The 24,478-nt window shown below is 35.7% G+C and overlaps 1 long non-coding RNA gene and 1 pseudogene across 1 annotated transcript in view; both read left to right on the plus strand.

The window, feature by feature from the left end:
- Positions 1-24,478, plus strand: part of LOC137211492 (uncharacterized) — a 194,081-nt gene that overhangs the window by 27,548 nt on the left and 142,055 nt on the right. The gene's annotated exons all lie outside the window — the stretch shown is intronic.
- On the plus strand, positions 13,839-22,363 carry LOC137211447 (large ribosomal subunit protein eL31-like; annotated as a pseudogene).

Below are 24,478 nucleotides of genomic sequence, written 5' to 3' on the forward strand. Positions count from 1 at the left end.
AACTGGCAGGGAGCAGTATGAACAAGCCTCCCTGGGTTTTAATTTAGACAAGTGGAACAAGTGTGATAGGAAAGTTTGCAGCTTTGCTAATGTTTTCCCACCAATATTGATTTTTGACTGCTATCCTTTTGTCAGTAAATCAATGATTTAATGCATGTAGGGCGGTGAGAAGTGGAAATTTTGGATTCTCTGGTAGGACTGGGTTTTTATTTGGTCCAAACCAGAGCTTTCTCTTTTTACCAAACCAACAATTGTTAAATTTCCAAACTTTTATTTTTTTTTTCTTTTCTGAGGTCAATTGTTGGGCTTCACTGGTCAGTTTTACTAAGTATCATTTAGGGAAATACACTTTTGGACCATGACTGAGGTTTAGCTGCTGTTGGTTTCCTTAAAGTCACCATTCCTCACAGAAATATTAGCAATATGATTTCCCTTACCTTCCAGAGAGTCAAGTTTATAATGGCCTAAAATCTTAACAATAGCTAAAGCAGCAGGTATGAGTATTGCATCCAATAATTCCTGAATATAGGAGACATTTTAATTTTATTTCCACTGGAAGTAAGGAAGTCACATTGCATCCACAACATTCCAGAATCATAAACTACTCAAAAGCATGTATCTACCATCAGTATAAATATTGCCGGTTTTGCCCATGGCTAAAGTACAAACCTGTGTAAGAGCTTATAATTCAGCCTATTGGGCTGAAGTAGCCAAAGCTAAAAATGTTGCTTCAACAGTATCAAAAGGAGTTGCTATAGCATACTGAATGCAATATATGCCACTGTCACCTTTTAAATAAGAACCATCAGTGAACTATGAGAAGTAAACATTACCCAATGGAATTTCATGTAGATTATTAGGAGGCCTCAAGTGTGGGCTGTCAGCATTAATCAGACATGAGGAATTAGTTGACAGAGAGAAAAGAGTAGTCAGGTTAAGGTTACTACAACAGTAAGAGAGTTATGTGAGGGGCAGTTAACAAAAAGACTTCACAGGAGGTGGGGCAGCTGGCTGAGAAATGTGGAGTGTGATGAGAATTCAGAAGAGCTTCTACTGCATGAGGTAAAAGAAAAAATGATTAAAGGGGATCCCACAATAATTTTTTCAATGGCCTTAACCAAAAGGGCAATAACAGTAACAGCTCTAATGTAGTGAGGTTATCCCCATTCCACAAGGTCCAGTTACTGCCTTTAATACTTTATGGGTTGATAATGGTCCCCATGATTTTGGGTGAGTACCTAAAGGGCATTCCCTTCTTCTTCATGCACAAAAAGAAGAAAGGGAATCTGATAATTTGGATGCCCAAGGGTAGCTAGGTTCATCAAACTCTCCTTTAAGGCCTTGAGGAATATGTTTTCCAGTTTTTCCCATAAAATTGTGTTAGCATTATCATTATTGAATAAAGTATCCAGAGATTTGGACATAAGACAGATATTTGGAATCCAATTTTGACAATAACCAACTAACACAAGAAAACCTCCCAGTTGTCACTTAGTTTGTGTTTTAGGAAGCTTAGTATACCATGAAGTCTATCTGGATCTAGGTATAGCACTTTTTCTGATATCATGCGCTAAATATCAATCCTGGGTTTGAGCAAACTGCAATTTTTCTTTGGCCAAATTTTGTCCTTTTAAGGCTAAAATCATTAGCAAGTGGATATTGTCTTCCTTAGTAAGGAGGCTTGAGAAAATCAAAGAAGCAAGTCATCCATATATTGAAACAAAGTAGACACTCTTGGGAACTTTATATCCTTATCAGCCTTCAGCATTTGTGAGAAATAAGGGCTCTCAGTAAATCCAGAGGCATTACTATCCAGGTAAACTATTTTTTCTTTCCAAGTGAAGGATAAATGTATTGGCTAGCTTTATACATGGAATGCTAAAGAATGAACTGCATAAATCAATTATAGTAAAGAGCTTGCTTCCTGTTGAAGTGGATGTTAGTAATGTATGAGGGTTAGGAATGACAGGGGGTCAAGGGAAAACAATGTTGTTTGATAGGAGGTCCTGGTTTAACTTCCACCTTTGGTCCATAGGTTTGCTTCCTGGTAAAATGGGGGTGTTACATGGGCTAGAAAATGAATAATGAAGCCTTGATCCTTATAATCTTCTATTATAGCTTTATGCCTTGAAGAACTTCTTTACTTATAGAGCACTGATTAATTTTGGGAAAATATTTTGAGGAATCTCTTTAAATCTTTATAGGAGGTACACTGTGAATTTTGCCAATATCAGTTGGAGATTTTTCCTATAATAAGCATGGTAGCTGATTCAGTTGGGACAAATGATCAGTGTCTCAGGATCAGCTTTGGTACTTTAGGAGACAGAACAAATAAAAGATATCAGAGGTTATTTAATTCACTTGCTGGTTTTCTTTGATGACTACTCACAATTTCCAGAATTATTTCCCTCTTTGGGGACAAAGAAATTCTAGCATGGGCCTTCTGTAAGATGTCACAGCATAATAAGTGAATAGAGGTGGTGAAACTAAGAAGAAAAAAGTAGGAGTCTCTTGAAAAGCCTGAACAAAAGGAAATGGGTTCAGAGACAGGAACCCCTTGAAGTTCATTAGCAATCTCAAATATTTGAACTGTTTTAGTGTTCTGAGGCAGGGGCTGCTTTATATCAGTGGGGTTAAGCACTGAGAGTGTGATCTGATGACAGTTAAATCTAGAAGAGATTTGCCCCCTATCTGGAGAAATGTTTCTACAAGCTGATTAAAAGGAAGAATTGTGAAGGGTTTCTGTAGTTCCTTGGAGTCATGTCATTGAGAACTCAGAGGACTTTGGAAAGACTGGTCAGAGAACTGAAATTACCTAGAACACTTAAATTTGTAATTGTCTTTTTCAATGCCCTGGCTCTTTGCAATAACAGCATACATTAGCATGGTTTTAGTTTCATTTGGGGACATTCAATTGGTGGATTTGAAGATTACAAATTTTGGTGACCTTCCTTTTAGGTGGCTCTTAAGTGTGTTAGAGAGCAGGTTTGCTATGATCTAGAGTGATCATAGCGTTCCATTTAATCCTGTTTATTTTTACTAGAAGGGAAAGGTCCTGGTTCAGCCAACTAAAAAGCACAGAGTTAAAAACTACTTGAGTGGAATCAACATCTGAAGGAAGACCAGAATTTTCTTTAAAAATATTCAAATTTGGGAGTTCCCTGGTTGCCTAGTGGTTAGGATTCCTGGTTTTCACTGCTGTGGCGAGGGTTCAATCCCTGGTCAGGGAACTGAGATCCTGCAAGGCTCGAGATGCAACCAATTTTTTTTTAAAAAATTTCTGAAGTCAATTGTAATAGTCATGGATAGATGAGTCAGATTTTTGTGTGCAATCGTGAATTTTGTTCCAGTCAACAGCCTTTGTTAAAGCCCTAGGAATTGCTCAGTGAAGTCCCTAGCGATTTCCCAAGCCTGATCATATAATAAGTTAGCAGGCTGGCTGGACTCCCTGTTGTGATTCTAGACATTTTTCAAGATTTTCTCAATTAGTAGTATTCATCCAATGCTTGTCCCTGCCTTCACCAACAAGCATATGAACTAGCTGATATTAGTCAGAGAAACAAGGTGAAAAGTTTGAATGACTATTAATTCTTCAACAAATCTGTGAGAAAATTTGGTTACTTTGGAAAAACCTTTCACTATGACTCACAGTTTAGCTTTAGTCACAGGTTTAGTCCAGAGAATATTAAAACAAAATATATTTATACTCTGGATCCTCAGGAAGCTTAATTTTAAAAGGACTTGTTATGACAAGTTCAGAGGAAAAGGAAGGGGGGTGAGTTTCGTAGAAAAGTGGAACTTTGGCAAAAGAATTAGTGAGAGAAATTGAGAGTGTATTTGAGATTCAGGTGGTGTAGAAGGAAAGGAGGAAGATGGAGCTGGAGGTACAGTCTGGCCATGACGAGCCAACAGAGAGACAAGATGGTATCATAGGTAAAGCCTGAGATAGAGATGCCAAGGAAGAAGAGCTTGAATCTTTGGAAGCAATTTTCTCTTTTTTAAATTATTTGTTTGGATATGTTATTTTTAAAATCTTTTTCTGCAGAACAGCAATTTTAGGCTCTTGATAAAGGTTGGGAAGCTTCAAAGTACCAATTGAAATAAGCATTATCCCCAGTTTTGGAAAATTTTGCGTTATTGTAGTTCAGTTTCATTTTGAGAAAATTAAGTTTGTGGATATTAAAATTTCTCCAAAAAGGCTATTGATATTCCAAATTATCTTTGGTCCAATGGGTCCTTTTAGTGAGAAATGCTCATGAGGAAGGACCACAGTTTTTAAACATAAAATCAGCCAGAGTCCCTGTAGTCATCTAAGAAATATTTATATAACTGGGATCCCATTTTTCATGAATTTTTCTCTAGAGCAAAAGAATAATTTGCATGCAATTCAAACAGCTGCTCCACACCTTGCAACTCAAACAGTCTGCAAGCTAATACCTGCCAATTCTAAGGAAATGGCTTAGTCCTGGAGCAGCCAGGTAAAAGACTTTTCACCCACTTTCCAGAGAACAGCTCCTAGACTGAACTGATACAGTTTCAATGCAACAGCCTCTGTTCCAAAGGAATTGGCCAATGGTGCCTCAGCCAGGTCTGGTTGAAACAGGCTGATCTCTAATTCAGACAAAAGTGGCAAATGAGTACTCCCATACAGAACAAGACCTTACCTATAAAGAATAAAACCTTAAGATAGATCCCAAATAAGGCCTGAGGAACTTAAAAGACAAAGATAGCATGAGTTTGGATCCAGAAGGAAGAAGTATCTTCAAACTCCAGGGTTGGCAAGAAAAGCACTGAACACAATGGGCTCAATTGTAGTATTGCAGCTGTTTGCTTACCAGTCCGGGAGCCTAATGGGATAATCTCTGGTCCTCACATGGGCCACCAAATATTTACCTAAACAGATAGATACCCAGATACTCCTTCAATAAAGATAAGTTTATACAGGATCAGCAAAGAATTGCAATTTGGAGTGTGCAACAATGGCAAACTATCTGTGAGTTTCCACAGGGCAAAGGAAGAACACTTTTATAGAGGGGGAAGGGAAGTTGGGAGGGCTATAATGAAAAAATATGCCATGGATTTTCACTGGCTGAGTATTTTTCCAGGAAAGAAGAGGAGTCTTTCTTCTTCATGCTGGGCTTTTCTGTCACTGCAGTGCTTGAGAACTCCCCCTTTCTGGTCTCCTAACTATTTATTTCAGTTTTCTGTTTATTTATTTTTTTACAAGGCAGTGAGCAAGTTCGGCATAGAGGGATGTAGATGGCTGTCTCAGAAAACAAGACAAAAGCTGATATCAATTTTGGTGTTACAATAATTTCAGTAATTTCCCATAAAGTAGAAATTAACAATTAACATATAAAACAAGTGGCGATTATTTTATCCTGTGAATACATAATTTAAGTTTTAATATACTCTATATAGTTGATTATATCATTTCTTATTGTGGATTTTGTTCTTTTCAACTATGCCCTCTCATTTTAAAGACAATTTCTGGGATTATTGTTATTTGTAAAAAGTACTTAGAATGGCTTAATATGCATTTAATGAAAAGATGTCTGGGTATTTTTTGTGTTTTTTTGCAGCAAGTTTTCTAAGCACTTTAGCTGGGAAAATGATGGGATATTCTACAAAACATAGGATCTAGTAGGTGAAAAAAACAAACAAAAATGACAAAATTAAACATATACTTTCCTGTTCAGAGAGAAAAAGTGTTGGAGATGTAATTATCTATTGATTTCACTTTAACTTTTAAATAAACAGAATTAGAAATGGGTTAAATAAACATTATTATTATTTTCACTGTGTAATAGATAAAACTAATTTATATTGGGAATAATGCAAATAAATTATTGCACCTCTCTTCCAATTAGGATTTAACCAAAATCAAATTAGGTGATAGCTTTATGGTGGTGGGGGGGGTGAGTTATTATTCATATTATCTCCAAACAATAGTACTGCCAAAAATACTTTCAAAGACTGAAATATCCCTGATTTTGTGACTGTGATAAAATTTAGGTAATTAACACTTGCTGAAAATGAGCCTAATATTTTAAAGTCACACATTTCCCCCATTTATTCTTAATGATTAGTACTGAAGTTAAGTATCAATGAAAAAAAAAAAAAACCTTGAAATATTCATATAACACTAATTTTGAAATCAGTTGCAGTTTGTCAAGTCTAACTATATCATGTTTATTAGTCAGAGGAAACAGAACTCTCTCTCTCTCTCCCTTTCACTCTCTCTGTATATGTCTATAAGATTGTTATATTTAGTAATTTATGTATATTTTTTTTCATGGAAATAATAGGTTTTGTTACATTTTCCTCTCTTCCTTCTGAAAAAAATATTTGTTATATTCCACTAACCAAATATTTTGTCAACTAACTCAGTTATATGTCCAGAGGAGAAAATTTTCCATGAGAACACTCTGAAACAAGGAAAAAAAAAAATTATCATCTTTAAGATTTTTATGACTTGAACAAAATATGAAGAAAAATCTATATTTCTTAATGCAAATGTTATATTCAGAAGGGAAAATGATTAATCAGAAAAAATGTACATGGTATTTATGAAATTTTATTTAGTATATTTATATCTTAATTTTTTATAGACGTGGATAAGAAAAAGTTCAACATTTTTTTCTTTTTTTGCGGTACACGGGCCTCTCACTGTTGTGGCCTCTCCTGTTGCGGAGCACAGGCTCCAGACGCGCAGGCTCAGTGGCCATGGCGCACGGGCTCAGCTGCCCTGCGGCATGTGGGTCTTTCAGGACCAGGACACGAACCCGTGTCCCCTGCATCGGCAGGCGGACTCTCAACCACTGCGCCACCAGGAAAACCCAAAAGTTCAACATTATTTTATTCCATGTCATAATTTCAAAGCTTAAATATATTTAGTAACTAAAGTATAGAGAAAAATGAATATTTCTATTTTAAAGGAAAGATAAATCATAATCTTTGTAAGAACTTGATCCTTAACTAAACTGTAAAGATATAGTTGTTTGTGTTAATCTTTACTCTATCTTTTTAATCTCCACATCATCTAAATAAATATCTTCATATATCTTAAATGTCTTCATAAACATCTTCATATGGAATGGTGGCAATAAACTGCAAAAAATACTGATTTTCCCAAGTTGAATAACTTAAAATACGCTCACAAAAGTTCATTATATCTTCAACATAATTTTTTGGAAATACTTTTGAAAATGAGAAAAAAATAAAAACATCAAATTGTTATTAAATTCTCATGATTAAATTAAGCACTTGAATAAAAGAGCATTAAGTGATATATACTCCAGACTGTGCTTGGTTCGGAAGTATTTAGGCCATTGATCATAGCCATTTTAACTTTACATAATCATGATTTTAAGAAAAAAAAATCACTCAGTTGGAATGTACATTTTTCATATACAGGTAAATACATCTTTTATTAATTTTCTACTATTAGAATATTATTATGGGAGAGAAAGCAAAAGTAAAAAAAATTGAAAAGGAAAAGGAGAGCAGAGAAAAGAAAAAAACTGAAAGTGACTGAAAGCTTAAAAAAGAAAAAGCAATATAAGTTTCTATCATAAGCCAAGAGCTCTATTAAACACTGCTGACACAATATGAAAGGAAGAAAATACAGGAAAGTACACAGATATGGACTAATATTATTAAGTTGGCAAATGCAAATTACTATTCTGTTCAAAAGTGAAGCAAAATAAGAAAGAGAATGAATAGCTTTGTTAAAAAACACCTCATAGGGTGGGTGACATATCATCTTGCTTTGGAGAAAATAATAAGAAGAATTATTAATTAAAGGAACTAAGAGTCAGAATTGGAGAGGTATACAGGGGCATGTTAGGAATGACATTTATTCCAGACTGAAGAGATAGTTTAGTATTTTTTGATTATGGAGAAATGTGTAATGGTTTACAACCGTGAAAGGAGAAGATTCAATTTGTATTTTGTAATGTGTACATTTCCTTGAAGGCTGTTTAATAGAACTGAGAATAGAAAAAAGAAGTCCAGATCTTTTATAATGGTTAAGGTCACAGTGATAAGGGCCTGAATTAAATTACAAAAATAAGAGTGGGGGTTAGAATTAGCAGGGCTTGATGACTGATCAGAGTGGCTAGTAATGAGGAAGAGAATATATTTAGAAAGGTCACCAAAATCATTGGCTTGGGTGATTGCATAAATGGAGATGCCGTCGAAAAAGACATAAAAAGAGAATTGCGAATGAGTTCTGCTTTTACTTGCTTGCAGTGTTTCAATGCAAGTTGGATATAATGGTAAGTCTTAATAAGAATTCAAGGTCAAAGATAAAATTTGTCAGAAATCACCAGAAAATATATATAACAATAAATGAATAGGCTAAAGGCATGATGTCTAGGTGACACAATCATTTAAGGCTAATAATAATAAAGAATATCTAATATTAGAGACAGAGAATACAGGTTTGAAATATTGGAGGAGAACCTGGAAAAAGTCATCTTTCACAAGTCATAGAGGTAGAAAGTGATGTCAGAAAGAAATAGTCAACAGTGACAGTTATAACCAAAAGATTCAAAAAATAATACTAAAGAAAAGAGCATTAGATGGATATAGCATACAGACACTTATTGGTGATTTCTCTCAGTCTAATTTCAGTTAAATGATAAAATTGCAGTGAGTTGAGAAGGGGGACTAAAAGCTTTTGAAGAAAAAATGGTTAAAATATTCTCAAAATTTTGAAAGCATACCATATAGACCCAAGAATTTTTCAAAACCCAGCAGGATGAAAAGAAGGAAAACCATATCTGGACATACTATAGTCAAATTGCTGAAAACCAAAATAGAAAAAAAAAAATTGAATGCAGGTGGAGGGGAAAATAGATACATTACACAAAGGGGAAAAATAATATGAAAGATGACTGAATTCTCAGCAAAACAATGGAGAGAAGAAAATGGAATAAAAACTTTCAGATTCTTTACAAAAACCTGTAAGTTCAGAATTCTACATGTAGCAATATATCTTAAATCAGAGGGCAAAACAAAGACCTTTTAACATAAATGAAAGCTTAATGAATTCTTAGTTAGTACACTTACACTACAAGAAATGCATAAAAAAATGTTTTCAGTATGAAAGGGAATGGCATAAAATAGAACATCGGATCTATAATAAGAAATTAATGTCACCTAAAATAGTAAATATTAGAGTAAATATAAAATATAACATTTTTCTTTCTTCTCAAATTAATTGTAAGAGAAATGGCTATTTAATACAAATACCATTCAGACAACTAGGCATAGACAGGCACTTTTTCAATCTGCTAAATGCTGGCAATAAAATCCTACAGCTATTCTTATCCTAATTGTGAAATATCAAGTGCCTTTGCTGTTAGATTGGGTAAATGGTAACTTTCCTCATTCTCGCACCTTCTATCTGACATTATACTGGAGGTCCTAGACTGTAGTAGGGCAAGACAAGAAAATAAAAAGCATAAGATCCAGAAAGAGATAAGTAATAATGTTGCTATTGGAAGACAACATACATGTTTGTATAGAAAAGCCTAAGAAATTTAACTTAAGTCTATTAAAACAAGTGAATTTACCTTTCTCATAGGATATAGGGTCAATACAGAAAAATCAATTGTCCTTATATACTAGTAGCAAAGACTTGAAAACAAAGATTTAAGAATTGTACCATTGCAATAGTATAAAAAATAAAATAGTAACAAATGTAATACATGGTATTTAATATTTCTACATGAAAATATAAAATATTACCAAGAGAAATTGAACAGGACCTATATAAATGAAGAAATATATTATGTAAATAAATTGGGAAACTCATTTTTGTTTCCTTTAAAAAATGTTTTATTCTTACTCATTTTAAATTATCTTCATAGTCATTCAAGGCAACCCAATAAAATTCCCAAAGTGCTTTTGTACATAAATTGAAGTCTATTCTATACTTTTTATCAAAAACCACAGGACCTAGAATAGATAAAATAATAATAATAAAGGACTGTGTTAAGGATTCAACTACTTGATATCAATATTTTTATGATAAACTTCAGTAACTGAGACTGCGGTTTTGGTGTAAAAATAGGTAAATAGATAAATGGAACAGAATAGTCATGAAACAGACTTATGTATATGTGGTACGGAATGTAAATAGTGTTCTCCCAAAAGTGTCCACATTCTACTCTTACAAACCTTTGAAAATGTTATGGTATGTGACAAAGAGAATGTATGTTGAAGTTAGAATTAAGATTGTTAATCAATTGATCTTAGAATAGGGAGATTATCCTGGATTATCTCTGGGTGGGTCCAAAGTAATCATAGAGTTCCTAAAAATTGAGGAAGGAAACATAGGAAAATGTGACTATAGAGGAAAATCAGAGTGATTCCCCACAGTTCCTGTCTTTGAAGATGGAGGAGAGTGGTCATGAGCCAAGGAATGTTGTTGGCATCTAGAAACTGGTAAAGGCAAGGAAACAGATTCTTCTCTGGACCCTCCAGAAAGGAGCACTGTCCTGCTGACATTTTGATTTGCCCTGAACTTCCATGTTGAAATCCTACCTACAGAATTATAAGATGATCAATTTGTTTTATTTTCAGCCATTAAGTTTGTTATAATTTGTTATAACATCAATAGAAAAAAGGAAGAGTAGAAAGAAAAACAAGAGTACAGTAAGCAGGAATTGGAATGAAGGGCAGAAAGATTTATGAAATAGTTTGGTTAGGTAAGCCTAATTGAGAAGATGAGATGAACAAAGACTTGAAGACCTGAAGAGGTGAGTGACCCGGTTAAATAAATATCTGGGGAATAGGCAAAAAGAAAAGTAGCTATAAAGGCTTTGAAGCAGGGTTGTTCCTGGCATATTTGAAAATAGTGTAGCCGTCAATGTGACTGGAAAAATGTGGACAAAGAAGAGAATGGCAGGAGAGGAACAAGTCATGTGGCTTATGTTTTAAAGTGATCTCTATTGAAAGGTTAGAAATGGAAAGAAGGAATCGTGAATTAGTAAAAATTAAAAGGTTATAGGATAAATGGATTGGAGCTCTTAATGGACTTGAGAGAATGTTGGATTTGGTAATACTAGAATGAATGAGCTTGAAAATTGGGAAGAAGTAGTCAGAGAATAGAATGACACTGGATTTATGAAAATATTGCTCTTACTAGTAATGCCAAGGTATGCTTTCATGCATGACTAGGAGAGTGTTTGAGATAGGGTTGACATCATCATTGGAGGGCTGTGGATAGAATGGAAAGGCCTAAGAGTTAGAAAAGTTGTTTTTTTAATATTTACATTAGCGTAAACATGACAGAAATGGAATGGATTGGTAGGAGCTGGGGAATAAACAGGGTGTGTTAAATTACCAGAACAAGAAACGTCATAAAACCTATAAGTAAATGAGTATAAAAGCTAGAGATTTAGATGAGAGTAAGGGAGAATATCTTGAAGCAACAATGAGAAGTCCAGTTAAACAAAGCCCAGTGATAACAATTTGTACTGAAAAAACCAGATACCAAGGAAGCAGTGATGGAAGAATATAGCCAATTTTATGTAAAGACAAGAAAATTGATGGATTTTGGGGTTAGTATTTTCCAAATCTCTCACAAATTCCTTTAATTTTGAAACAACATTTCATACATAATCCTACCTGTGATGATATACAAGATATGTAATTTTCAGCTAAGTTTTGCCACACAGAAAAATTTCTGAGGAGATGGTAATTGTGACAACAAATTATATTTAACCAACTTAGGGTATTTCTTTTGAGTCTTGCAAGCTTGTTGAATTTAAAGGGACTTAAGCTCTTTCTATCATCTCTTTCACATTTGTGAAATATTATTTCTATCTTCAAACTCAATTCATATTCTTAGATAGTTGGTAGGGCTACCATTTCTAGTTGGTAGGGCTACAATTGCTCATTTTATGAAAAAGGGAAAGGGAAAAGCAGGAAATAGCCTAATTTACACTTCCTAACTGACTAAGCATCCTTCCATCAAATATTTCTCTTTTTAATCTCACTGACCCCAATTTAGTTAAATGACCATATTTAGCTACAATGGAGGCTAGGAAATGTACCTTTCTGGCTGGGAACATTGCTTTATTAAATAAAATTTAGATTCTGTTTCTAAGATAGAAGGGATAGATGATATTTGGAAGGCATCTACATTTCTGCTACTTCAGGGATAACAGGCTTTAGGAGGGTTCACATGGAATCATCCTTAAGATCTATCATGTTATTGGAGAGAAATAAGATTGAATAAAGCTGTAGTACTTTCCCTTGAACGGCTTAACATTAGATAATTACATGAGAATACTGAGAAACATGTAACTCATATTGATCAATAATTAAGAAGCATATGTATAAACTAAAAACAAGAATTAATAAGCAACAGGTAAATGTGTTAAAATCTATCAATAGTAATAGTTTTTCCCAAATGGTTCTGTAATTACAAAAAAAAATTACATGTACATACCTTATATACATTAACTCTCATATCTAATTTCAACATTTTCAAAGACTGAGTCATTTATTTTATTGTTGTTCTTAGATCACTATTCTGTCATATTAGTAGAAAATTAACCTTCATTAACACTATATGCTAAACACCTATAATATGTGAGGTGTTATTCTATGTGGTTAAGATACAGTGGTGATCAAGATGAACAGGTCTGTATGTTCAAGGAACATACCCTCCAGTAGCAAGAAGATACCTTGGAAAAGATCATTTGTAGTGCTTTGAGAGGGGGTATACCCAGTGGTAGTGAACATACCAAAGATATCAATGAAGTGACATATATAGGGTAAATAACTACAGCTCCCCTCCCTAGAAAAGTTGATGTTTAAGCTGAGATCTAAAGGATGAATCTGAACTAGGGAAGCAAATATGTCAAATCAGAGTAGTAGGTATGGGGAGGTGCAAATAAAAAGGCCTTGGGGAGAAAGAAAGGAATGAGCAAAGTCAATCACAAAAGGTGAATCTGCAAGGCTGATGGAGTTCAGGTCACAAACGTATTTTTAGGCCATAAAAAATTCTGAACTTTATGCTAAAAGTGAGTTCTAAGTAGGAAAAAATGTGATCAGATTTGTATTTCATAATAATTAATATTGTTATTCTAATTTTATTAGAATAGAAGAGAAGAGTAGAATTAGAAAAAGAGAAGGTTGAAGGCAAGACATGCTTAGGAGACTGTTGACAGGTACTTAAATTCAATCAAGTAGAGGGTATCCAGGTAAATAGGATGGATATATAGTGAGCAAGAGACTTGTGGCCTATGACAAAATATTGAAATTATAGACCACAGGTAAGGAAGTGACTGAGAAATAGGAAAGTGTGGAATGGTCCATATGGTGGAGATTTTAATGATATGAAAGCATAGATATGATAAAAGTACTGAGTGTTTAAAGCGGAAAAGTCCACATTATCTGCTTTAGTGATTTCAGAGATTGAAGATTTTCAGGTGATAGCAAGGTAGATGGAGAAGGAAGCTGAACAGAATGCAGAGGGAAAAAAAAAACCCAAAACACTGGAGATGTATGGATTATAAAGCAGGGAGGACAGGATATTGAACAGATCATAAAACCTTTCTGATGTGCAAAGGAAGATTTTGAACAAGGGGTAAGTCTTCAAGGAATGAAGTAGAATATCTAGGTATTTGAAAATAAACAGAAACAGAGATAGAGATGGAAGATTGAAGCTGGACCTCACTAAATAGCACAAAATGCAAAGACATTTTATATGTACATTTTATTTAGTTAGTTAGTTAGATAGTTAACATCTTTATTGGAGTATAGTTGCTTTAAAGTGGTGTGTTAACTTCTAATTTATAACAAAGTGAATCAGCTATATGTCTGCATATATCCCCATATCCCCTCCCTCTTGGATCTCCTTCCCACCCTCCCTATCCCACCACTGTAGGTGGTCACAAAGCACCGAGCTGATATCCCTGTGCTAGGTAGCTTCCCACTAGCTATCTATTTTACATTTGGTAGTGTATATATGTCCATGACACTCTCTCACTTCATCCCAGCTTACCCTTCCCACTCCCCATATCCTCAAGCCCATTCTCTTACATCTGCGTCTTTTTTCCTGTCCTGCCCATAGGTTCTTCAGAACCTTTTTTTTTTTTTTTAGATTCCATATGTATGTGTTAGCATAAGGTATTTGTTTTTCTCTTTCTGACTTAGTCCACTCTGTATGACAGACTCTAGGCCCATCCACCTCACTACAAATAACTGAATTTCGTTTCCTTTTATGGCTGAGTAATATTCCAACGTATATATGTGCCACATCTTCTTTATCCATTCGTCTGTCGATGGACGCTTAGGTTGCTTCCATGTCCTGGCTATTGTAAATAGAGCTGCAATGGACATTGGCGTGCATGTCCCTTTTTGAATAATGGTTTTCTCAGGGAATATGCCCAGTAGTGGGATTGCTGGGTCATATGAAAGGTCTATTTTTAGTTCTGGGAACTTCCATACAGTTCTCCATAGTGGCTGTATCAATTTACTTTCCTAACAATAGTGCTAGAGGGTACCCTTTTCTCCACACCCTCTCCAACGTTTATCGTTCGTAGCTTTTTTGATGACTGCCATTCTGACTGGTGTGAGGTGATACCAGTGCAAAACTGGGGCAGTTTTGATTTGCATTTCTCTAATGATTAGTGATTTGAGCATTCTTTCATGTGTGTGTTGGCTATCTGTATATCCTCTTTGGAGAAATGTCTATTTAAGTCTTCTGCCCATTTTTGGATTGAGTTTTTGTTTTTTTGATATTGAACTGAATGAGCTACTTGTAAATTTGGGAGATTAATACATTGTCAGTTGCTTCATTTGAAAATAGTTTCTCCCATTCTGAGGGTTGTCTTTTCATTTTGTTTATGTTTTTGTTTGCTGTGCAAAAGCTTTGAAGTTTCATTAGGTCCCATTTGTTTATTTCTGTTTTTACTTCCATTTCTCTAGGAGGTGAGTAAAAAAGGATCTTGCTGTGATTTATGTAATAGAGGGTTCTGCCTCTGTTTTCCTCTAAGAGTTTGATAGTGTCTGGCTTTATATTTAGGTCTTTAATCCACTTTGAGTTTATTTTTGTGTATGGTGTTAGGGAGAGTTCTAATTTCATTCTTTTACATGAAACTGTCCAGTTTCCCAGCATAACTTATTGAAGAGGCTGTCTTTTCTCCATTTTATATTCTTGTCTCCTTTATCAAAAATAAGGTGACCATATGTGCATGGCTTTATCTCTGGGTTTTCTGTCCTGTTCCATTGATCTATATTTCTGTTTTTGTGCCAGTACCATACTGCCTTGATTACTATAGCTCTGTAGTATAGTCTGAAGTCTGGGATCCTGATTCCTCCAGCTCTGTTTTTCTTTCTCAAGGTTGCTTTGGCTATTCAGGGTCTTTTGTGTTTCCAAACAAATCGTGAGCTTTTTTGTTCTAGTTCTGTGAAAAAAAGCCATTGGTAGTTTGATAGGGATTGCATTGAATCTGTAGATTGCTCTGGGTAGTATAGTCATTTTCAAAATGTTGATTCTACCAATCCAAGAACATGGTATATCTCTCTATCTTTTTGTGTCATCTTTCATTTCTTTCATCAGTGTCTTATAGTTTTCTGCATTCAGGTCTTTTGTCTCCTTATTCCTAGGTATTTTATTCTTTTTATTGCAATGGTAAATGGGAGTGTTTCCTTAATTTCTCTTTCAGATTTTTAATCAATAGTGTATAGGAATGCAAGAAATTTCTGTGCATTAATTTTGTATCCTGCTGCTTTACCAAATTCATTGATTAGCTCTAGTAGTTTTCTGGTAGCATCTTTAGGATTCTCTATGTGTAATATCATGTCATCTGCAAAGTGAGAGCTTTACTTCTTCTTTTCCAATTTGGATTGCTTTTATTTCTTTTTCTTCTCTGATTGCTGTGGCTAAAAATTCCAAAACTATGTTGAGAATGATGAGAATTGAGAATTGATGTTGGCTATGGGTTTGTCATATATGACCTTTATTTTGTTGAGGTAATTTCCCTCTATGCCTACTTTCTGGAAGTTTTTTTTTGTCATAAATAGGTGTTGATTTTTTTCAAAAGCTTTTTCTACATCTATTGAGATAATCATATGGTTTTTACTCTTCAATTTCTTAACATGGTGCATCACACTGATTGCTTTGTATATATGGAAGAATCCTTGCATTGCTGGGATAAACCCCACTTCATCATGGTGTGTGATCCTTTTAATGTTCTGTTGGATTCTGTTTGCTAGTATTTTATTGAGGATTTTTACATCTATATTCGTTAGTGATATTGGTCTGTAGTTTTCTTTCTTTATGACATCTTTGTCTGGTTTTGGTGTATGGGTGATGGTGGCTACATAGAATGGGTTTGGGAGTGTTCCTCTCTCTGCTATATTTTGGAAGAGTTTGAGAAGGACAGGTGTTACCTCTTATCTAAATGTTTAATAGAATTCACCTGTGGAGCCGTCTTGTCCTGGGCTTTTGTTTGTTGGTAGATTTTTAATCACAGTCTCAGTTTCACTGCTTGTGGTTGGTCTGTTTCTATTTTCTATTTCTTCCTGGTTCAGTCTCAGAAGTTTGTGCTTTTCTAAGAATTTGTCCATTTCTTCCAGGTTGTCCATTTTATTGGCATACAGTTGCTTGTAGTAATCTCTCATGCTCCTTTGTATTTCTGCAGTGTCAGTTGTTACTTCTCCTTTTTCCATTCTAATTCTATTGTATTGAGTCTTCTCCCTTCTTTTCTTGATGTGTCTGGCTAATGGTTTATCAATTTTGTTTATCTTCTCAAAGAACCACCTTTTAGTTTTATTGATCTTTGCTATCATTTCCTTCATTTCTTTTTCATTTATTTCTGATCTGATCTTTGTGATTTCTTTCCTTCTGCTAACTTTGTTTTTTTTTTTGTTCTTCTTTCTCCAGTTGCTTCAGGTGTAAGCTTAGCTTGTTTATTTGAGATGTTTTTTGTTTCTTGAGGTAGGATTCTATTGCTATAAACTTCCCTCTTAGAACTGCTTTTGCTGCATCCCATAGGTTTCAGGTCATCGTGTTTTCATTGTCATTTGTTTATAGGTGTTATTTTTATTTCTTCTTTGATTTCTTCAGTTATCTCTTGGTTATTAAGTGCTCTATTGTTTAGCCTCCATGTATTTGTATTTTTTACAGATTTTTTTCCTGTAATTTATATCTAGTCTAATAGTGTTGTGGTCAGAAAAGATACTTGCTATGATTTCAATTTTCTTAAATTTACCTAGGCTTGATTTGTGACCCAAGATAAGAATGTGTATTCTGTTGTTTTTGGATGTAATGTCCTATAAATGTCAACTAAATATGTCTTGTTTAATGTGTCATTTAAAGCTTCATTTTCCTACTTTACTTTCATTTTGGATGATCTGTCCATTGGTGAAAGTGGGGTGTTAGTGTCCCATACTATGATTGTGTGACTGTCAATTTCTCCTTTTATGACTGTTAGTATTTGCCTTATGTATTGAGGTGCTCCTATTTTGGATGCATAAATATTTATAATTGTTATATCTTCTTCTTGGATTCATCACTTGATCATTCTGTAGTATCCTTCTTTGTCTCTTGTAGTAGTCTTTATTTTGAAGTCTATTTTGTCTGATATGAGAATTGCTACTCCAGATTTCTTTTGGTTTCCATTTGCATGGAATATCTTTTTTCATCCTCTCACTTTCAGTCTTTATGTGTTCCTAGATCTGAAGTTGGTCTCTTGTAGGCAACATACATATGAGTCTTGTTTTGTATCATCAGGCAGTCTATGTGTTTTGATTGAAACATTTAATCTATTTACATTTAACTTAAGTAACGTTATGTATGTTCCTATTACTATGTTCTTAATTGTTTTGGGTTTGTTATTGTAGGTCTTTTCCTTCTCTTATGTTTCCTGCCTAAAAAAGTTCCTTTAGCATTTGTTGTAAAGCTGGTTTTGTGATGCCGAATTCTCTTGGCTTTTGTTTGTCTGTAAAGCTTTTAATTTCTCCATTGAATCTGAATGAGATTCTTGCCAGGTAGAGTAATCTTGGTTGTAGATTTTTCCCTTTCCTCACTTTAAATATGTCTTGCCACTCCCTTCTGGCTTGCAGAGTTTCTGCTGAAAGATCAGCTGTTAAGCTTATGGGGATTTTCCTGTATGCCATTTGTTGTTTTTCCCTTGTTGCTTTTAATATTTGTTCTTTGTATTTAATTTTGATAGTTTGTTTAATATGTGTCTTTGCCTGTTGTCCTTGTATTTATCCTGTATGGGACCTTCTGTGCCTCCTGGATTTGATTGACTATTTCCTTTCACATATTAGGAAAGTTTTCAACTATAAGCTCTTAAAATATTTTTTTCAGTATCTTTCTTTTTCTCCTCTTCTTCTGGGACCCCTATAATTCAAATGTTGGTGTGTTTAGTGTTGTTGCAGGGGTCTCTGAGACTTTCCTCAATTCTTTTCATTCTTTTTTCTTTATTCTGCTCCATGGTAGTTATTTCCACTGTTTTATCTTCGCTGTCACTTATCCGTTCTTCTACCTCATTTATTCTGCTGTTGATTCCTTCTAGAGAATTTTTTATTTCATTTATTGTGTTGTTCATCATTGTTTGCTTGCTCTTTAGTTTTTCTAGGTCCTTGTTAAACGTGTCTTGCATATTCCTCCATTCTATTTCCAAGATTTGGGGTCATCTTTACTATCATTTCTCTGAATTATTTTTCAGGTAATTGCCTATTTCTTCTTCATTTGTTTTGCCTGGTGAGTTTTTATCTTGTTCCTTCATCTACTATGTGTTTCTCTGTCTTCTCATTTTGCTTAACTTACTGTGTTTGTGATCTCCTTTTGCAGGCTGCAGGTTTGTAGTTCCCCTTGTTTTTGTGTCTGCCCCCAGTGGCTAAGGTTTGTTCAGTGGGTTGTGTAGGCTTCATGGTGGAGGGGACTTGTGCCTGTGTTGTGGTGGATAAGGCTGGATCTTGTCTTTCTGGTGGTCAGGACCACGTCCTGTGGTGTGTTTTGGGGTGTCTGTGACATTATGATTTTAGGCATCCTCTCTGTTAATATGTGTGGCTGTGTTACTGTCTTGGTAGTTGTTTGGCATAAGGTGTCCAGCACTTTAGCTTGCTCATTTTTTTAAGTAGAGTTGGGTCTTAGCCTTGAGATGGGGATCCCTGAGAGAGCTTTCACCATTTGAAATTACATGGATCCTGGAGGTCTCTGGTGGACATATGTCCTGAACTCAGCTCTCCCTCCTCAGAGGCACAGACCTGACATGCAGCTGGAGCACAAAGACTCTGTTAGCCACATGGATCAGAAGCAATGGAGAAAAAAAAGGAATAAAGGCAGAATAAAATAAAATAATTAAAATAAAAAATATTAAAAATTAAAAAAAAATTAAAGTAATAAAAAAAAGAGAAAGGAAGAAGAGAGTAACCAAACCAAAAAACAAATCCCCCAATGATAGCAAGTGTTAAAAATTTTACCAAAAAAAAAAGGACAGTCAGAACCCTAGGACAAATGGTTAAAGCAAAGCTATACAGACAAAAATCACACAAAAAAGCACACACATGCACAGCCACAGAAAGAGAAAAAGGAAAAAAAATGTATATGTTTCTCTATATATATAAAAAGGAAGAGAGCAACCAAATTAATAAACAAATCTACCAGTGATAATAAACTCTAAATACGAAATTAAGATAAACATAAAACCAGAAACAGCTTAGATGCAGTAATCAAACCCAAAGTGTACAGTTGCTCCCAAAGTCCACCCCCTCAATTTTGGGATGATTCGTTGTCTATTCAGGTATTCCATAGATGCAGGATACATCTCGTTGACTGTCGAGATTTAATCCTCTGCTCCTGAGGCTGCTGGGAGAAATTTCCCTTTCTCTTCTTCGTTTGCACAGCTCCTGGGGTTCAGCTTTGGGTTTGGCCCTGCATCTGCCTCTAGGTCGTCTGAGGGCGTCTGTTTTTGCTCATAGGTGACAGTGTTAAAGTAGCAGCTGATTAGGGCGCTCTGGCACATTCTAGCTGAGGGGAGGGAGGGGTATGGACTGAGGAGCGAGTCTGCAGTGGCAGATGCCAGCGTGATGTTGCAACAACATGAGGTCTGCAATGTGTTCTACCAGTGAAGCTGTCTCTGGATCTCGGGACCCTGGCAGTGGGGGGCTGCACAGGCTTCCAGGAGGGGTGGTGTGGATAGTAACCTGTGCTTGCACACAGGCTTCTTGGTGGCTGCAGCAGCTGCGTTAGTGCTTCATGCCCGTCTCTGGTGTCCATGCTGATAGCCATGGCTCGCGCCCATCTCTAGAGCTTGTTTAGGTGGTGTTCTGAATCTCCTGTCCTTGTGCACCCCAAAACAATGATCTCTTGCTTCTTAGGCAATTCCAGACTTTTTCCCAGACTCCCTCCTGGCTAACTGTGGTTCACCCCCCTTCAGGCTGTATTCAGGCAGCCAACCCCGGTCCTCTCCATGGGATCTGACCTCCAAAGCCAGAGCCTCAGCTCCCAGCCCATGCCCGCCCCAGTGGATGAGCAGACATGCCTCTCAGGTTGGTGAGTGCTGGTCAGTACTGATCCTCTGTGCAGGAATCTCTCTGTTTTGCCCTTTGTACACCTATTGTTCCACTCTCCTCCATGGCTCCAAAACTTCTTCCCAGCCACCCCCTCCAGTGAAGGGGCTTCCTAGTGTGTGGAAACTTTTCCTCCTTCACAGTTCCCTCCCAGAGTTGTAGGTCCCGTCCCCATTGTTTTGTCTCTGTTTTTTTTTGTTTTTTTTTTTCTGTTTCCCTAGCCAGGTATGGGAGTTTCTTGCCTTTTGGGAAGTCTGAGGTCTTCTGCCAGCATTCAGTAGGTGTTCTGTAGGAGTTGTTCCACATGTAGATGTATTTCTCTTATATTTGTGGAGAAGAAGGTGATCTCCACATTACTCCTCCACTTTCTTGAAGGTTTCCTCCACTCTTATTTTTATAATAAAAAAGTGAAATTGTTCCATTGAATCATTTTCTATTTAAATCAAATAAAACTGCCCTGAGAAACATTTCAGTTGTTCAATTCATATATTCCCTTCAGAAATAGACAAGATGTATTTCCTGAGATAAGAAAAGTTTTATAATTCTCCACCTCAGTAATTTGCTTCTGAGTTGCAACTATGTCCAGTCTTCATTTATTCCTTCTCGAATGCTTTTCCGTTCTCCTCATAGATCTGAGTTTCTGATCTATATAATTTTCCTTCTCCCTTTTTCTTTTCCTTTGTGCTTAGTTTGTCTCATGTGCTCACAGAGTGTCATGTGCAGAGACCTTGGACCCGGCACCTCAGACCAGAGTTTCCAGTGTGAAATGGCTATGGCAACACCTCAGCTCTGGATGGTGTGCAGAAGTGCTGTCCAGGACACTCAACTCATGATGGAAGCAGCAGATCATGTGCAGAGCCACTGCACCTGGCACTGTACTCTGGAAGCTGAGCAGCACAGCTGTGCCTGCCTGATGAGAATTCTGCCCCTTCCCCTCTGAAGAAGCCCTAGCTATATGTATATATTTTTTTATAAAAATATGGAATAGTAATGTCATTGAAGATTAAGGAGATCTGTTTTAACTCTTCACACATAATTACGATGAGTGACTGAGAAAGACTAGTGTTTCTATAAAATGACAGGTTTCAACTAGGTTCAAATTGTGAAAGTAAGGTTTAATGAAATATTTAAAAGTGTGGGGGCTTCCCTGGTGGTGCAGTGGTTGAGAGTCTACCTGCTAATGCAGGGGACACGGGTTCGTGCCCCGGTCCGGGAGGATCCTACATGCCGCGGAGCAGCTGGGCCCGTGAGCCATGGCCACTGAGCCTGTGTGTCCAGAGCCTGTGCTCTGCAATGGAAGAGGCCACAGCAGTGAGAGGCCCGCATACCGCCAAAAAAAAAAAAAAAAAATGTGTGGGGGCATGTGGTTTCCACCTGGGCCCGACAGAATGGCTCCTGCAAAGAATGGTGGCAAGAAGGGTCTTTCTACCATCAATGAGGTGGTGACCAGAGAATATTGCATCAATATCCCGAAGCACATCCATGGAGTGGGTTTCTAGAAGTGTGTCCCTTGTACACTCAAAGAGATTTGGGAATTTGCCATGAAGGAGATGGGAATGTCAGTTGCGCACATTGACACCAGGGTCAACATAACTGTCTGGGCCAAGGGAATAAGGAATATCTCCTAGGTGTCTCTGTGTAGCTGTTCAGAAATGAAGTTGAAGATTCAGCAAACAATTTCTATACATTCCTTACCTATGTACCTGTCACCATTTGAAAAACACTACAGACAGTCAATGTGGATGAGAACTCACCACTGATTGTGAGTAAAGTCATAAAACCATACACAAAAATGTGTAGGGGACACTGTTAACCATATACATGAGGTCTTAAAGAGCATAATAGGAAATCTGGGAAGGAAAGAAAGACCTCAAAAACTGGATTTTGAATGAATTTGTATCAACACAATATAGAAATAACTTGAAGTAAAAGCAAATTATCAAAGGAATTTACATATTGAATGGTTTAAAAGGAAAATAGGGAAATATAGTGTATATTTTGCTCTCACAAGCTTGTGAATTATTTCTAGCTAAATCACTTTAACATTTAGTTCTGAGATATGTAATATGCAGACTTTCAATTAATATTGTTTATGATCCTGAAATTTTCTTATTAGGATTTCTTCTTTGGTCATATATGCAGCATAACTCAAGAAGATTTTATGCATATTTTGTGAATCTATTATATTTAATGAAAACCCATTTGTTATTTTTATCTGAAAAGATGACAATACCTTCTTTTTTAAATCATTTTTTATTTGAAAATTTTGAATGTACACAAAGAGCGAAAAAGAAAAGTATAATGATCCCTCATTACCATCATCCACCAGCAAAAATTATCAATATGTTGCCAAACTTGATTCATCTATACCTCCCACTTTCCATTCTGTGCTTGTTATTTTTATTTAACAGCTTTACTGAGGTATACAATTCATAGAATTCACCCATTGTAACAGTACAAGTTGATGATTTTTAGTAAATTTATATAGATGTTCAAAAATTACCACAATCTTGTTTTAAAACATTTTCATCACCCCAACAAATCCCCATAGACCCCCTCCTCACCACCTCCATTGCCTGTTTATGGTCAATTCCTGCTCCAAATCTGAGTTCCAGGTAACCTTTGATCTGCTTTATATCTCTGTAGTGTTGCCTCTTCTGGATGTTTCATATATAGAGAATTATACAATATGTAATCTTTTGTTTCTGGATTCTTCCACTTAGCATAATATTTTTTAGGTTCATCCGTGTTGTAGCATATATAAGTACTTCAATTATTTTTTATTACTGAAGAGTATTCCAGTATATAGATAGACCATATTTTGTTTATGTACTCACAAATTGATGCATATTTGAATGTAGGTCGGGGCTTTTGTGTTATAAAAATGCTATGAACATTCATTTAAAAGTCCTTTTGTGTACATAGATTCATTTTTCTTGGGTAGATACATAGGTGTGGAATTGCTGGGATATATGGTAGTTTTGTAAGAAACTGAAAACTTGTGTTCTAAAGCAGTTACACCAGTTTACATCTCTACCACCAATGTGTGAGAGTTCCAGTTTCTCCACATTCTCCTCAACACTTGCTTTTGTTTCCATTTTATTATAGTCATTTGACTGCATAGGAAGTGGTATCCATTGTGGTTTTAATTTTCATGTCCCTAATGACTAATGATGTGGAGCAAATTGAGTTATTTTTAGTGAGGTGGATGGACATAGAATCTGTCACACAGAGTGAAGTAAGTCAGAAAGAGAAAAACAAATACCGTATGCTAACACAAATATATGAAATCTAAAAAAAAAAAAGTCATGAAGAACATAGGAGCAAGATAGGAATAAAGATGCAGACCTACATATGTATATGTATAACTGATTCACTTTGTTATAAAGCAGAAACTAACACACTAACATTGTAAAGCAATTATACCCCAATAAAGATGTTAAAAAAAAAGATGCAGACCTACTAGAGAATGGACTTGAGGATATCAGGAGGGGGAAGGGTCAGCTGGGACAAAGTGAGAGAGTGGCATGGACATATATACACTACCAAATGTAAAATAGATAGCTAGTGGGAAGCAGCTGCATAGCACAGGCAGATCAGCACTCACTGCTTTGTGACCACCAAGAGGGGTGGCATAAGGAGGGTGGGAGAGAGGCTCAAGAGGGAGGGATTATGGGAATACATGTATACATATAGCCGATGCAATTTGTTATACAGCAGAAACTAAAACTACATTGTAAAGCAATTATATTCCAATAAACATGATAAAAATATATCATTAATCAAATGTAAGGACAACCACAGATTAGATTCAGAAAAATTTGCAAGTCATATGTCTCACAAGGGATTTATGTCTAGAACATTAAAAAAACAAAACTCTTGTGTCTCAGAAATAAGAAAAACAACCCAATTAATACATGAGCACAAT

The sequence above is a fragment of the Pseudorca crassidens genome, chromosome 18 (genome assembly GCF_039906515.1).
Source record: "Pseudorca crassidens isolate mPseCra1 chromosome 18, mPseCra1.hap1, whole genome shotgun sequence".
NCBI lineage: Eukaryota > Metazoa > Chordata > Mammalia > Artiodactyla > Delphinidae > Pseudorca > Pseudorca crassidens.